The 13,177-nt window shown below is 42.8% G+C and overlaps 1 protein-coding gene across 1 annotated transcript in view; it reads left to right on the top strand.

Moving 5' to 3' along the window:
* Positions 1-13,177, top strand: part of STXBP3 (syntaxin binding protein 3) — a 639,289-nt gene that overhangs the window by 173,125 nt on the left and 452,987 nt on the right. The gene's annotated exons all lie outside the window — the stretch shown is intronic.

Raw genomic sequence — 13,177 nt, 5'->3', positions numbered from 1 at the left:
GTCAGTAGTAGCACTTATTTTTGTTCATCATTACAAAATTGGGTTGAGGGAAAATGTATAGAGTTCAAGTAGAACACACTTTTTTTTTTATTAGTATTTAGTTTATTACAAACTTTTTACTTTACTTTCCAACAATTATCTAATTCCAATCACAAATTAAGAAAGAAGAGAAGCAAGAAAGACTTTCCACACAGCATGTACTGGCTTTTGCTTAGTCCAGTTATGCTTCACAATTATTTAAACCTTATCTCAACCACTCTCCTTTAATTTTTTGAAGGTTTCCTTGAGAAATGTTACCATGGTCAATGTAATTCTCAGATTCTGCCCCACCCATACAGGAGCTCCCACCATTTCTCAGCGACTAAACCACAATTAAAAAAATTTGGTAACAAAGATGGATTGATCTTAAATCCTTCAAATCCTTCAAGTTTGGACAAAACAGAGGCAGCATTTATTGTTTACTTGTTCCCGACCATACCTCATTAAAGCGGTTTTATCATGTAGTAAATTCAGCCTGAATCTCAGGAACAAATCTTCCTGCTTGTTGGGAATTCTTTTTAGGTAACCTGGGATGACATTTAATTGTCAGTAATTATTTTTGGAGAGATTATGCGTGACAGAAGTTGTCCTTTTCTCTTCTGTTTTGCACCAGTCATCTGCCCATAAGATCCTTTTTACATGTGTTGGATTTTTGCAAAGGGTTTCAGTTGATGTCCTTAAATTCTGGAGCATTGGTTCCTCCACTGGTTTAATGCCCAGTCATTTGTACTGAGTCTTTGATCTTGATCACTTCACAATGCGGGGGGCTGTTTGTCAGATTTGCTTTCCTGAATAGTGATGATGCATTCCACGCTATTTTTACATATAATGTTAGCCCCAATTTGTGACGAATGACTGCCACCGGAATGGCCTTTGGCAGATGTAATAATAGTTTCCAAAAGAAACCTTCCAGGTAGTACCTCAATTCCCAGCCGAGACCAAGACAGGAGTGCTGGTGACTCCTTTTGAATGTAAAAGCTTATGATTGGTTGAAGGGAAAATTTCCTGTACCTTCGATCAATCGCTCTGCCCTGTGCAGTGAGATATTTAACTTTCCTCTTTAGGCAGACAATCCACGCGTTCTACCCTTTTGCTACACTTAAATTTGTTCTCAGATGTTTTATCTCATGTGATGAGCCCAAAGGTTTCCCATCTAATAGCCAGCTTTCTTTTTCCTTCTTACTGCCTCTCACATCGCCAAATACCATTATCTCAAGATTTTGAAGCATTCATTTTTAAGCTATTTTTGTCCACATATTTCTGAAGGATGTTCATTTTTCTCTGCAGACCGATCTTAGTCTGATCTAAAAGGACCAGATTGTCCGTGTATAATAACCAACCAACCACCATTCCATTGATCTTGGGTGAGAATGTCCCTTTTCATATCTTCACTGAAAAAGTTGAACAAGATTGTGGCAAGCGGGCATCCGTGTTTTAGCCCCTTTGGTGTCTATTTTCCAAGTTAGGTTCCCCTCTTGGTCCATCCTAATCTACATGTTCGTCCCGGAGTATAGATCTTTTATGGCTGATAGCAGATCATTTGGGCATCCTTTTGATTTTAGTTTCTGCTACAATAAGTCGTGATCTATGCTGTCAAAAGCTTGTTACAAATCTATAAAGGCCATATAGATTTTCCCTTTATTATGAGCAACTCTGAGTTTGAGGAGACCAAGTAATAGTAGATTTGGGCAGCATCCTACCTCTTTGACAAAACCAGCCTGTCTGCTATCAAAGTTCCAAAGTCACCATTATCCACTCCTTCAAACGCTTTAAGAGAATCATCGTAAAGATTTTTCCCAGGACATCTTGTAGGGCGATCGGTGTCTATAATTCATTGGTCATAGGCGGTCTCCTTTTTTAAATATCGGGACCACTATCGCCGCATTCCAGGATTTTGGGATTTTTCCCTTATGATAATTCTTCTGAAGAGAAGTTGGCAACGGTCTGCCCATGCTTCCAGGCAGTTTTAAGGGTGGCATTGGAAATTGCATCCGGCCCTAGGGCTTCAGATCGACTAACTTTTTTTATGAGTGATACGATTTCCTCCCTATCAAATTCAATGTTCCAACTCTGGGGCGATGTGTCTTCCGAGTTTGAGGTTGTTGGATTTTTTGCTTCAAACAGCTCCCCAAAATGCTGAACCCATATGTCTTCTGGTATAGGCTTTATTAAATATGGCAGGCAGATCTCCCTCGGTCGTTCAACAACTGCCATACGTTCTTACTGTTATTGTTGAATGCCTCTAACATGGCTTCAGCGTCTCTTTTGAAGGATCATGGCTTTGTTTTAACTAGTTCTTATATTTTTGCCTCCTTTTATGCAAAAGTTCCTTTTTGTTACATAGCACTTAGGTTTGCAGCTGTGAAAGATCCTTTCTGATGAGCTTCTTTTTTGAGGCTACCTCCTTATCGTAAACATGGGTTGGTTCATGAAGTGGCTTTAGGTTTTTAGATTTAGATTCCCTGAAAGCTAACAGAATTTTGTCGTTCTCAACATCTTCTGGCTCTGTTTTGCCTCACAAGTACATCTTTTATTATTAGAGGAATATCTTTGGCCAATAGACAGTCTATTTTGATCTCCTCTTACTTCAACCCGTTCGGTCCATCTTTGGGATTAGTACCGGGTCATGGTCACTATAAGGTACCTGCTGGGCAATTAAGGAGTTGTATGGAAGCAGATTTTCCGATATAAAAAAGTAATCTAGAGTAGCTTTCCTCTTTCCATTTGTCCAGTCTGCATGACTGTCAAATTAAGTCTGTTTCTTATCAAAACTAGGAGGCTGGAAGATGGCCTGCCGGTTTTACCTCCTTTGGCCGGATTTAAGTACACCACATAGACTTCAAACATCGGAGGCTCTTTTAGCCAAGATTCCTGAATGCATATTATGTCTAATTTAAATATCGCTGGGGTCAGCTCATTAAACAAATGCAGATATCCCCGAGTGTTCCAGCTCCCAATTTTCAGGTTTCTTGGTCTTTCATTCTTCTTGCTCTGGTCATGGGATTTAGTGGCTAGAGCGCCTGCCAGCCAACTCCAAGATGTTTGATCTTGTAATAGTGTAGTTTTGGTATGGTCGTGGGTCGTCTTCGTTGGAGTGTCCTCCAACTCCCTTCATCGTACCGTGCTCTTGATCTGACTTAAGGCAAATATTTCTTTGTGATAACAGTGGAGGCGAGTTTTCAATATGGCTCCCAGCCAAATACTGGCTCTTTGGTTCCATCAATTTAATGTTAATCATTACTGTCTTTTCTTGAGATCGATTCCTTGCATTTTCTCTTCCACTCCCTATCTTTTCTGGCAATCTTTTCTTTGCCTCTTCTCTTCTGCTCAAATCAAAACTCAAAGATAGTTCTTTGCGTCTAGCATTAACGAAGTCAGGGCCACACTGCTCATCAGTAAATTTACTTTATCGTTGACTCTCATCTAGAAAGTCGATGATCTTAATGTTGTCTGTATTAACCATATTTTGGAATATGATGTAATAGGGTCATTATGTTGGATCTGGTTAATATCACACAGTCATCCACTCTCAGAATGCTTTCCAATGTAATTGTTAGGGTCTGGTCCCAGTCGAAGTCCACTCTGTTGACTCCCTTATAGTTTGATCGCCTGAGGTCCATTTGACTCTGACTAGATCTGTCCCACTCTGTTTTCTTTGGGCATGTCAAGAGGCAATTGTGGTTTTACTTCAAAAGTAGTTCATTTATTATGATTGCCTGTGACAGGGGGCATTTCACAGTCATTCCGGGAACTTCGTTTTTCAATTTTTTTCTGACAGGGTGAGGAATAAGATGTTAGACTGCAGGGAAGTAGAGAGTGTTCGTACCTCCGGCTCTTGGGAAGGGTATAACCTGGACCACCCTCAAATGTTCCTCCTTGGTGGACATGTCATCATCTTCATAAACTGATAGGTCCATCAGCTCCATAAAACTTGCTTCCAGTTCCTCTTGTTGGTTATTGTTGCTTTGAACCTTCGAAGTTTCTCTGGCTGCGAGATGGTTCTCATATGCCCAGACAAACCTGCATTTTCTACCGTTGGGTCACTTCGGGTTGGTTTTACTATGGTTTGAACCTTCAGGTTTCTCAAACCTTGAGCCACAGGGCTTTCCCTGCATTGATTTGTTTGCCACATTTTTATGTTTCATTGCTTGTTTTCCTGGTTCACTTATGATGGCCCTTGTTCCATTTCGTCTACCTTGTTAAAAAATAGAGGGGATTTTTGCTGCAATGTTTTGGGTCGTAAATATCCCTGCTCTTCCCAGTTTTGGGATTCTTCATGTTCTCTGACTTTTCACCGTCATTGTGGATTTAGGCTCGAACTGCTACAGCTGTTGATGTTGTACTGGCTTTCTGTTGAAGACTTTCAGGTGTAAGTTTATCCTGGTTCACTTCTGGCATAGTAGACTCATGGACGGCGATATCTTTGTCTCCTGCCCTTCCTTTTGATGATTCAGGGGTCCCCGAAGATGTAATACAGACTCCTTCACAGTCTCCCTCTCTTCATTTAAGTTGGTCTGTGGATCTTTAGCAGTCTTGGACCAGGAAGCAATTACTCGCACTGCCTCCAAAAAAATACGATCATCTGTTTTAGCATCTTGCAGCAAGTCAATCTGATTTTAGGATAACGCCCCCATCTCTTTTTCTCTTCCTTTTTTCTCTCTGAAAGATTCCACGTAGATCAACTTTGAGTTCATCAAGGCGATTAAGGTAGTTTGGTCCTTGTAATTTTCGCTCATATTTGAATATAATTTTAGGTAGGGTGCTAAGGATATTATACTTGTGAAAGGATTGAGGCTTAAATGTTTGTTGCCCATACCGGGTGTCTGGCTTGGTTCTCTATTGCTTCCCTGAGATATTTTGACCCAGGAGTTGTCTTTTTATTTGTCCTCTGGGGCTCCTGCTCAAAATTGGAGACTACGGTGGACTCCAGTTCAGAGCTGTCTACTTCACTGGTGGATTCAGTCCTACACCGTGCATCTGGCACTTGAATGTTTGTTGGATGGGACTGCTCTCCTTGGTCGAGACTATCTTTTAAGAGGCTTGTCTGGGTGTCCAGATTCTGACGGTTCCCAAGTCTTAATTTTTTTTGCGGATATTTGGGTTGCCTCTTCAAGGTCTTCTCTACAATCTCCCTTGAGGCGTTTCCCCATTCTAGGGCTAGAATTCTGGCAAACTCGTAATGCCAGTTGTGCGATTTCTTTTGTGATATGGGCTGCCTGGGCTGAGATTTCTTTAGCCTCCTGGGATAATGATCTCTTGTTGGGACAGGATCCCGAATGGTCCCACTGGACCCCCCTGGCCTCTTTTATGGGATCCTGATCTGACCAAGGGAGTTCTTCGCTCGTGAATGGCCCTGAAGGAGGTCCCTCGTATGTGCTGGGTATCCGAGTTTGAGTGTCCAAAGCCAGTATGCGATTTAGTGGCTGCGGCTCTCGGTTCGAACAAACTCCGAAATCCATCTCAGGGCTCTGTGATTCGTAGCCCTTCTGGGAAAGGGCTGCTGTTTTAGGCTTTAATGACTCTGCTATGGTTGTGTCCTCTTCAAATATGAGATCATTTGGTATCACAAACCTGTTTTTACTTCTACTTTCTATGTCCAGATTAGAAGCCTCAACTTGCTGCGAGTCTATAGTGGTATTATTCAGGTAAAGTTCCACCGAGACCGCCAAAGAAGAAACGAGCACCGTTCCATTCGGACTTGAGGGTGTTGTGCTACTTAATAGATCTTCGTCAGAAAGGTCACCTGACAGTTTAGCCAGAGCCCCGTTCAGATTATGGGTTGAAATCAAATTTCTGTGGGAGTCTGACATCGTAGATGGGTCCTTCCCATTTGGACAAGCTGATAGGGAGTCGGTACCTTGCATGACTTTAGATTTAAAATGCCATTTTAGTTTTCCTAAATCGGAATTTGAGTGGCTTCTCTTTTTGTCGGCAGGCCTGCTATTTGTTCATTATTCATCGTTTTACTGGAAGTGGGTGGCATGTTAGTTGACACAGTTCCCTTCTTGAAGAAGTGATAACGATTTTGCCGGCAACTAATCCTTAGGTGCTGGAGAAAGCCCATCTTCCATGAATCCCCGCATCATTTGATCAGAAAGTCCTCCTTCCTCCAATTGATTTGCGGACGCCAAACCGTCCATTGTTAGAACCTGTGGTAGTCAGTACGGTGTTTTAGACTCCACGTCCTCCGATAAGGTCTGCTTGGGAACTGGGGCCATTGATTTAGTCTATGCCACGCTGGATTGGTGGGGAGGGACTATGCGTGTGGGTCTGATGGGGCTTCTGGCACACCTTGGAGGCATGTACAAACTCAGGGACAGAAGGTTTGGAGTTTAAATGTACCTGCGGCCTGGTACGCTGTAGACCTCTGATCCAGTTCCATATCCATACGTCTTTGTTTCAATTCTCTCTTCTTGTGGCACTCGAACTCTCACTTGTGCAAACTCTCTCTGTAGTCCCCAAAAGCTTTGCCTTTTATGCAAAAAACCATTCATTCACAGTCCTACAGCTGTCAATCACACAGACAGCCACCGCCCAGTTGGAACTGATTTTGGCCAGGCATGCCTACAAACAAAGGTCAGTGACGTGTCAGGCTCCTCCCTCACTTCCTGTCTTCCCAGACACAGTGGAGCCTCGGTGGGATTCCGGGCCGAAGCCCACCGAAGGCAAAACACACAAAGGACTCGGACCTAGTTTAAACATTGTAAAATCCCAGAAGGTACTGGGGCCATTTTGGAAAAATGGTCACCCATGGGTACTGTACTGCAGCTGTGAAATCAGTCTGCTAGTACCCTGCACCAAAGGTAGTAAAAAGTAACCACTGCCACCAGCCATTCAAGTTAGTTAGTGTAACAAAAAGTTACATGAGAAGTGGGATAAGGAGTTACTGTGTAACCCCCCACCACTCCACATAGGGTGCTGGACCCACAAAAGAAGGGTAAGTAAGATAACAATATCACTGTTGTTGGGAACGGTAGTTCAGTCAAGAAAATGTATTTAAACACTGTACAGACAGTGCTGTGTCAATATAAAAAAGCAGATGCCTATGGGGTTTACCAGACTCCATTAAATAGTTAAAAATCCAAGTCTGAGAAAAACACCCGAGTGAGGGGCACAAAGTACTACTCACTTAGGAGGTGAAAAATCAAAAAAATCCCAGATTCTTGCAAAAGCTGAGGGTCTCTAAGGTTAAAGGGAATAAGCACAGAAACTGAACATTTTCCCTAACATGCCCTATCCACCCTTTCCCATGGCACTGCAGTGGGTGGGAGAGGGTGTCAACTATTTTCAACTGTTAATGGTCAGATATTCCCATGGACAAGCGCACGCCTATCATTCATAATATCAATGACTCCATCTACCCTCGGTGTTGTGCTCCGAGACCCCCAACCGGCCCATTGAGTCGGGGTTTGCTCAGAAGCACTTTAAGACAAGATAACAGCACCCGTGAGATGGATGGGGGTGCAGATGTATTACTCCAACACCAATCAATGAGGACAACTCAACGGTTTAGCAAAGGGAGTCCGTTTAATGACGAGTACAAAAAACAGGGAGTTATGAATATCAGCAATGGCGCGATCTTCCTTCTCGCTTCAACTCCAATGAACTTCATAAAAATCCTAACATTTATACTAAAAACTCCTCATCCTTGACGTTTAACACTCAAAAGTTAACATGCAAGTCTATTGGTTCGGATAAGGTAACTTTACTATAGGTACTATATCTGTATATGGTAACAGAGTGCGGGGATTGGGTAAACACTGTGAGGTGGACATCTAGGCCCTTCCTTCAAAAATGACTACTGCAGACGTCACTAAAAGTACAACGTCCCATTGGTTCTACTAACTATAGGACCCTAGATTACTTGGTCCACTGTGATTGGGTTGGCACCAACCCCATGCATACTTTTTCACTTTGCTTAGCAGCACGAGGAATGGTCAGCCAGGGGTGCCCCTCAACTCACCCTGCATTCCTCCAATCAATCATCACTTTAGTGGCTATGTGTCAATTATTTCGCTGTGGTTGGCCTCGAGACTGCATCTTCTGTCTAGATATCTTCTCCTGCCTCACAGCCATGTGTAGGTGTGGGAGGGTCTTACTTCTGTTCGTTTGGCTGGTCACGTGATTCAGACACTGTGGATTTGCTTTTTCTTCAACAATTAGTGTATTTGATTTTATGTTCACCCACCACCTGCCTTTGCCTTCTTATCTTGCCCCTTCAAAGCAGTATATTCTGGTCCTTGCTTCAGTTAATTGTAGCTACTGCTCGTTCATTTTGATGGATACGACCTTCGTTTCCTAGGCACGATTTACCTCGGCTGAGTTTCGTTTCTGCCGCTCAGCTCCTGATGTCGTTGAATGTGAAACCTTTCTCGAATGGCCTTAGTAATTTTTGTTGATTCTGCTTTTTGTGCAAAGTGGAAGTATACTTCATATAAAGTGCTTTATTTGAGGTAGATATGTATATGGCACTTGCCCCACTATCCCTCTACTAAGCATAGCAAGCCGTACGATTCCATTAGCTTTCTTGAGGTTCCAAGCATATGTACACGTGTAAACTGGTCAAATATCTTTGCCATGCTTACAGCTTTCATTTGACATCGCCTCCACACTCTAATCCTCTAACTCGAACACTCTGATATCCTTATGCAAGGCGTTTTGTCTCTTTGTCATTCTCTGGTCATCATTTCTTTTATAGATTTCTTCAGGACTGTATTTAGATGATCTTCATTTCGTCTCATTTGTTGATATGGCTTTCTCAATGGGTACCTTACTCTCCATGGTTTCCTTGGTACCGGTACTTCAATGGGCATCGTTCTTCTGATGGGTATTGGGCAGAGCCCCACCGCGGCTCTCTGCTGGTTTATTTGCTGATCATACGTCGCATATCTCGGTGTGAAGGTTCCTGGTACTTCAAAATGGACGGTTGGAGTGCGGGCTGTATTTGGGACCTCCTCTACAGTTGTGTTCACCACAACCTCATCAGGTGAAATTTAAATAAGAATGTGAAAGATGTCATTACCAACAAAAGGTGCCATTGAAAGGGTATCCAGTGTCAGGCTCATTCTGGCCCTTAAATATTGCAACAGATTTGTAAGAAAATCTAGTTTAAGCATGGTAACTCCTTAGTGCATTATATTGCTCATTCAGGAACGGCATACTCTTGTGGTGTCCATCTGCCTGCAGGGTACCTACTTCCCCATCCTCAGAAAGGGAAAACACAAAACTCCTGAGGAACGTGGTAGGCAACTGACATTATCCATTCAGTGATGTGCTCTGGCCGTCAATATTAGTGAAGGAGCAGCACACAGTGGTTGGTTAGTATATATCCCGATGGCTCAGCAAGTGTGGGAGTAGTTACAGGAAAGAATAGAGCTTTAAACATCACTTTTCTTTTTAAAAACATTTGTGATTTTTTTTTTTAGAACTTAAATGGCTTCTCTCGACAATGTTGGATCAGTTGCTACTCGGTGGCAAATTTGATATGGGTCAAATCTTGGTGTGGCTGTTGCAGGAAAGTATTCCTGGGCATGGCATGTGAAATTGTGACAAGCCAAGACTGGACTCTTAGGAGGGGATTGTAGCGCCTCTAAGTCGCTTATTGATGTGTTTTAAAAGTGTTCATTTTAGAGGGAGGAAACCCCATAATCACAAACATCCCTTAAAATATTCCTTTCTGTTTTTTCCAATCCCTTTTTTTATTTTAGTTGACCTTTCAGTCTGACAACATTTCATCCAAGTACGGCTCTTTGAATCTGTTACTTAGTTCAAAAAGACCACTTCTCTTCAGCTTCGGAGTCTCCCTCAGTCTCTAATCTTCAGCCCTATCCTATATCCCGTTGCAGTGAATACAGTTGTGATACTTCACCCTGGAAAGGATGAAATGACTCCCAAATGTGAATGTAGTGACAATCACTATTGCGTACTACTATATTAGCCGCCTTGGGGATGCTTGCTACAGTAACCTATATCCAACAGTCGTATCTCATGCCAATTGCCATATATGCACCTTAGAACTTCACTATTGTCGCTTAACTCCGGGTAGCCTAGAGTGACCCCCCCTGCATTGAAGGTCTGTGGCCTGCATTAGTTCTACTTCCTTTTAACAAATATTTATGCCACTATCCTCAATATCGGCGTTACATTTCTGATCATCACCTTAAATGCCATTATCGCCTCACTAGTTGATATCACCCGTCATCTTAAGACCCAGCTCTTACTTGCCAAGACGCCGACACAAGCAAAGAGGTCTTGTCACCATGTCCATTCAAACAAACAGTGTAAACTGGATTAAGCCTACCAAATTCCAACCACCTTTGATAACTCCGGACTGGACTAAGCCTACCCTATTCCTACCACCCCCCCCCCCTTGAAACCTTTGACCATACGTACACCTATCAGAGCCTCCAAAGCTCTGCAAGAATCTAACGCCTTTAACAACTACAATAACCCTGTTATCAACTCACTAGGAGAAACCTTCAGTAGACTAGACACCACCCTAGCGTCTCAGAATGTCTCCCCCCATACTGGTGCCCAACCTCCCACGCCTTACATCAGTCAAATGCTAGACTTGGCTCCAGATTGGGCAAAACGTACACAATACCATCTGGCCTTCCTCCCAATAATAGCCAATCACAGGGTCTGAAGAAAGCCTTACCTAAAATCCACAAAATCCTCAATAGAGCTAGTCTGATATCTACTACGTCTGTCATCAATGCCCAAAGCAACACTCCTACATTAATCAAAGGGGCAATGATCAATGCTAGATCTCTGGTTGCTCATGCAGCAGGCATTGCTGATTTGATTATTGATTAAAAAAATGGATTTCCTAGCAATAACAGATACCTGGCTACATGCAGCTGCAGGCCCATCCCTCCTAATTGCTACTCCGGACAACTATACAATCCTTAGATCTGATAGAGAATCCGCTAGAGGCAGCAGGATTGCATTTATTGCAAATCTACCCCTGGGACCTCGAATTTCCACACACTCCCCTGCAACGTCAAGCGAATCGCTGACGGTTAAACCGCCTCTCACCAACTCGTGCACTATAACGGCTCACTTGATTTACAGACCTTCTGGACCCATCGGCTCCTTTGAGGAAGATGATATCCTTCTATCCACTAATACTAAGCCTTCTTCGCAAACCCTAATATTAGGTGACTTTAATCTTGGATTCAACAACCCTAATGATCAACCTGCCTTGGCTATGGCGAATTCCCTGGCTGAACTAGGCCTTACACAAAGGGTTCTTCACCCCACGTATGAAAAAGGAAGAACCATAGACTGGGTAGCTGACCTCAATTGTGAAACGGCCATAACCTCTATTGAACCGTACCCTTGGACTGACAATTCCCTACTCCCCTTTACTATCCAAGATTCTGCACTTCCTAATAAAGACAACTTTATTGCTCCACCTATTCCTACCAGAAACAAAAGGAATATCACAGTGGGCAAACCTGGGCCCTTTCTCAGGCCCATACTTAATCCCCTACCTACCTCCTCTGATCCGGCAGAATTAGTAGAACTGTACAAAAATAGTATCGCCCTAGACAAAATCGCACCTCTAAAATTTTGGAGGGGGCAAACCAAAAGCACACTTGAATAACTGGTTTACGCCCAAACTAAAAAAGCTTTGCGGAATGAAAAAAGGAAATGTGGAAACCACTTGGAAGAATAACCCTACTTCAGCCAACAAGGATAACCTACTCAAAATCATAGCCAACTACAAAGCAGAAATTCTTCTAGCTAAACGCGACACCTATAACGATAAGATTGGCAAAGCCAGCTCTAGTACTAGAGAACTCTGTTATACTAAGAGAACTGGAATCTTGAATCTTCCACCCCTCCAACAGACAAGTGCAATAAGGACAAAACTTGGTGCACCAAGATCCAAGAGGCATTAGATAACAAGATCGCTCTTCTCCAAAACAAAATAGCTACAAAAAAACGCAACCTTCCAACTCAAATAAATATCTTGAAATCCTGTCCTAACTCTCCTAAACCTCTACAGCAATTTATATTTACCCAAGTGTCCACCCTAGAAGTGGAAAATATTATAGCCTCACTCAAACCATCCAGATGCCAGGGAGATACTTGCCCAGCATCTACAATCAAAGAAGCTGCCAGTGAACTAATCAACTCATCTTTCCGCACACAGTGTGCCCACTAACATGAAGTACTCATGGGTACTCCCACTTCTTAAACTCTCCCTGGAATCTAGCATCCCTACAAACTATAGACCTATCACAAGAGTCCCCTTTCTATTGAAGATTATTGATAAAGCAGCCTATATCCAGATACAATCATATTTAGAGACCAACAATCTACTAGGACTTATCTGACTTCAGACCCCAACATGGCACAGAAACAGCTCTGATTGACCTGAAGAACCAGATTGACCACCTGAAAGATCCTCTTAGTCCGATTAGATCTATCAGCCGCTTTTGATCTGGTTGATCATAAGGTGCTTTGTAATCATCAACAGCGGCCCATTTCTCCACAGAAGCAACGGCATGGATCCAATCTTTCTTGAATAACAGATCTATGAAAGTCTTCTCACCATTGGCAGCAGCTGAACTATCCCCAAAACTTGCTGAGTCCCGCAAGGATCCTGTGTATCGCCTACAATGTATAATGTCTTTACCAAACCATTGTTTGATGACTTGGACCTTCTGGGTGTCACCTACACAAACTATGCAGATGACACCCAGATCCTCATACCTCTGAATGGCGACTATGACCAAGATATGGCACTGGTTAACAAAATGTAGCTCATCATACAGGCCTGGATGGCCTCACATGGTCTGTGTCTGAATGATGAGAAGACTGAGTTGCTGCTTCTAGCTACACCATCCAATCGGAAGAAACTTAGTAATCAATACATTTCTTTTAACATCGATGATAATGGCATCAACGTGGCGAAGGAGCTAAAAACCTTGGAGTTCTACTTAGACTCTTCCTTGAGCTTGCGCAAACAAGTCAGTGCTACGGCGACAGCTTACACTTGTAAGCTGATCCACGCCTGTAAACCCTTTCTTTCTACTGAAAGCTGCATTACGCTGGCTAGAGCTCTAATACTTTCAATACTAGACTATTGCAACGCACTGTATATAGGTGCCACCAAATACATTGTCAA

This window comes from Ambystoma mexicanum, chromosome 1q (assembly GCF_040938575.1).
Source record: "Ambystoma mexicanum isolate Mex_15411 chromosome 1q, UKY_AmexF1_1, whole genome shotgun sequence".
In the NCBI taxonomy this organism is placed as follows: domain Eukaryota; kingdom Metazoa; phylum Chordata; class Amphibia; order Caudata; family Ambystomatidae; genus Ambystoma; species Ambystoma mexicanum.
This window is presented reverse-complemented; position numbering and strand designations above follow the sequence as displayed.